At 47.1% G+C, this 4,043-nt stretch overlaps 1 long non-coding RNA gene across 1 annotated transcript; it reads left to right on the top strand.

The window, feature by feature from the left end:
• The first annotated feature begins 354 nt into the window (after nt 1–354).
• Nucleotides 355–2,111, top strand: LOC122937884. Its single transcript, XR_006389940.1, has 3 exons — nt 355–415; nt 1,375–1,560; nt 1,864–2,111. It is a non-coding gene; the product is annotated as an uncharacterized LOC122937884 (long non-coding RNA).
• The last annotated feature ends 1,932 nt before the right edge of the window (nt 2,112–4,043 follow it).

The raw sequence follows: 4,043 nt of genomic DNA, 5'->3' as shown, positions 1-4,043 counted from the left end.
GTCATCATGGAATGCTATAGACGGCGACGTGTTGCGGCACTTGTTGCAGCTATCCACCTGGAACGCTTGAGGAGAAGGCGGGACAGCAGGCGACGTTTCTGGGTCCATCCTGTGATTGCCAATAGACAGGAGAGGGGCCAGTTCTGGGCACTGTATGCGAACCTCCGTGCCCATGAGGACAAGTTTTTTGACTACACCAGGATGTCCATCCACAAGTTAGTACGTATACGTGGTTGCAATGTTTTTTCAATGGTTAAGCTAAGTGTTTTGTGCTTTTTGTATTGTTAACCATGAACATTTTATTGTTTCCCAGCTTTGACGAGCTCCTGGTGCTGTTGTCCCCTCATTTGCAGCGTCAGGACACCTTCATGCGGGACTGCATCCCACCAGTGGAAAGACTGGTCATTACTTTGCGGTATATAGCCTATTATTGTGGCCATTTAAACCATTTGCAGTGTGTTGTGCCAGGATCTGAGTTTCGCCGTGTTTCTCTTGTTGTTTGTGGCGTATGAGTGTTTGTGCGGGGGGTATGTGATGTGTATGTTGTCAACGTGTGGCATAGATATCCCATACATGCATCATGTATCCACATTTGGCCATGTTTTACCTCTCACTTTCCAAAAATAGTCCAAACATTTGCTTCAAATTTTTTATCTTTGGTGAATGTATTAACATCATACATTTCAAACTAAAATGTGTTAACTCTGTTTACCAAACAAGGGAGCAATTTTTTTTAAATAACATAAAAATATTAGAAACCTTTTCCTATATATGTGACCTTTTTGGCTCCAAAACCCTTGAGCCTGAGAATTTCCCTCTTATAATTTTCAAAGGGTTTCATATTGCGGCCCTGAAAACTCCGCCTCGGGATCCCGCCGTGTCTCTCTGGCTCCGCGAGACTGATTGGCGGGTGGCATTTCAGTGGTGGTGATGGTGGACGTGCTTGGGCCCGTGCTTGTAGAGGGATATGGGTATGATGTGTGTTGTGTCTGCCATGTGTCAAGAGGGTGTTGTATGTTACTTTGTGTGTATGTGTGTGCTGGGTATGTGTGAGGGTGTTGGGGATGTAGTGGGCCATATTGGGGCCCATATTGGGGGAAATATTGTGGCCCATATTGTGCTGGCTGCTGTGGGGCCTGCTGTGGGGCACTGATAGACGTTGAGATCTCATAATGGATGCAATATTTATCAATGGTCTTAGACAACTCATCCCTTAGTTGTGTGACCAGATTTCTGGGCACATGTAGCATTTTCTCCTCTAGACTGAGGAGAAAATGGGCATCACTTGTAAGTTTTGGCACAGGATGTGCCAGGGCATCCAGGCAGCCTATTAGCCTGTCCTCATGCCTCTCTGTTCTTCTCCTCTTATGTCAGGGCTGCTGACTTGGACAGTCTGCATGGGGCTCACGAAACTCGGAGTGGGTGGGGGGCCTGGAGGACTCATTGGCCCCATAGATGGTCCGGCCTCACTGTCCATGGTTGTGCCCTCGTCCTCTTCCTGTCATCTTGCGCCTGGCTGGGTTCCCAGCTACTATCGGTGCTGTGAAGTGGAAAATATAGGTAAGGATGTTCCCCATATGAAATTTAATGTATGTCATGTCATACCACATCCTCTCCTCAATGTGTATGCCCTTGACTCACCTCCGCATTTCCGTGCACGGTATCAAAAATGACATGTGTTGGGCATGCACGTAACTGGAGCGTGCGCCTGGGGACGATCCGCTCCTCTGCTCCCTTTCTTTGCGCCTATGGCGGAAAAAGGCATCTTTCAGGCTTTTCCATTTGCCTTTGATAGTGTTGACTATGAAAAAAGAAATAAAAAACATCCATTAATGTCTCTTTATTTTCTTACATTTGTTTCAGGTATTTAGCTACCGGACAGTCATTGGCCAGTCTACACTTCGCCTTTCTCATTGGGAAGTCCACAGCCAGTATGATCATCCGTGAAACCTGCGTGGCAATTTGGGACGTCCTTCATCCTGCTGTGATGGGCCAACCACAGAAAGAGGACTGGCTGCAAATTGCGGATCATTTTTTAGAATCCTGCAATTTCCCAAACTGTGTCGGCGCAATAGACGGCAAACACATCCGCGTTAAGAAGCCCATCAGGAGCGGGAGTCAATTTTTTAATTATAAGAAATATTTTTCGTCTGTTCTTTTTGCAGTGTGTGATGCAAACTATTGCTTCAGGTACATTGACGTGGGGTCCTACGGCAGCAGCTCAGACTCAGCTGTTTTGGGGCATTCTGCCTTTGGGCAAATGCTCAATAATAATGAGCTGGACCTCCCGGGGAACACCACACTGCCTGGGGCCACTTATCCGGCTATGCCCTTTGTTTTTGTGGGGGACGAGGCCTTTGCGCTGGGGGAGCATCTGATGAGGCCGTACTCCAGCCGGGGACTCTCCATTGCCAGGCGGGTATTTAATAACCGGCTGACAAGGGCACGCAGGGTGGTGGAGTGCGCCTTCGGCATTTTAGCTAACAAATGGCGCTTTCTCCATTCTCCGATTCATTTAAAACTGGAGACCGCCATCTCGGCCGTGAAGGCAGCGTGTGCTCTGCATAATTTTGTCCGTGTCCGGGATGGCTTTAATTTTGAAGATTCCCTCAGCCATTCCTTGGAGAGTCCTAATCCGAGCGGTGTGCGTGGGACCAGACACGGTTTGGCTGTCCGGGACCACTTCACCGCATATTGTTTGTCACCACATGGGGCGTTACCCTGGCAATTGGAAGCCATCTAAGTTATGTTAATTTATATTTTTCTTCTGAAAAGAGTGTTTCAATATTATTTTATTTTCAAATTTGGTTGTTTATTACTATGGCTAAATTACAAAATTTTTAACGATCTTTTGTGCATTTCGTTTTTTTTCACCAATATAGTGCCCCTTGTGGATGCCCCTATAGTGGCCATCAATAGTCGCCCATTAACAATGGTTAAAAATGTGGGCGAAATCATGTGTCCCATTTAAGTGCCCAATACTCGGCCAGTAGAATATAAGCCAAGGTGGGTGAAATAATGGATGCCATCAAGGTGCCCAATACCGGCACGTTAGAAACAGAAGCACCTAATATGCCAGCCCACCCATAGCCCACAAACAGTCTAATTTGAAAAAGTACACAATATCAATAACAACTTAGGATTCAAATCCCTCTACCCAAAATTAGGCCTACATTTCAAAATGCCACTACATTTGCGGATTGAGAAAGAGCGCAGTCTGGCACAAGACAGTGGAACCACTGCAAATTGAACATACTGGGCCATTGCATTGTACCAGAATGTGGGGGAGGGTGAACCAGGACAGTACTAAAAACTAAAGGGGTGAGGGGACACTATACAACATGTAATGTGCACATCATTCTTTGTAAACTAAGGCCACTGAGTGCCCATATACAAGAACAGGGATGGTGATGCTGCGTCCCTCTAGCTGTTGCTAAAATACCACTCCATGCATGCCTGCACAGGCTCCAGCAAGGAAAATACAGGCCAGCATTTGTGGAGGTGGCGTTTGACAACAGCTGGAGGGCTGCAGGTAGAGCTGGCCAGGGCTATTACATATAGTTGGGACACCACTGCACACAAGGAGTTTACTTTTCACATTACAACACACATGGACATACCTTTTCCCTGTTTCACTGTCTTGGTGAAACTTCTCCAATCTGGCCAGATGCTTTTGGCAATATCCTCCCAGGCCTGCTGCCTGCTCCTCCTGTTTTTGTACTTGGTATCCTGCGCATCATACAGGCAGCGTTTGGCTTGCACCAGCCTGATCAGGGTCTCGGTGTCACACACAGACTCCTCCATGCTGGATTCTCTCCAAAACTGTGCTTTGCAACTGGTGTTGGGCCTTTTACAGCATGTTGCAAAATCCAAAACGCGCGTTCGAACGAGCGTTTTCTGTGTCAAAAACGCGCAAAATACAAGCGTTGCGCGTTCCCATTGAAGTCTATGGGCCAAAACGCGCGACAAACGCCTCAAAAAAAGCTCAAGAACTTGTTTATGCGTCGGGCGTTTTTCAGCGCGTTCGAACGCGCTGTAAAACG

The sequence above is a fragment of the Bufo gargarizans genome, chromosome 1, assembly GCF_014858855.1.
Source record: "Bufo gargarizans isolate SCDJY-AF-19 chromosome 1, ASM1485885v1, whole genome shotgun sequence".
NCBI lineage: Eukaryota > Metazoa > Chordata > Amphibia > Anura > Bufonidae > Bufo > Bufo gargarizans.
The sequence above is the reverse complement of the archived record's forward strand: the minus strand, read 5'-3'. Positions and strand labels throughout refer to the sequence as shown.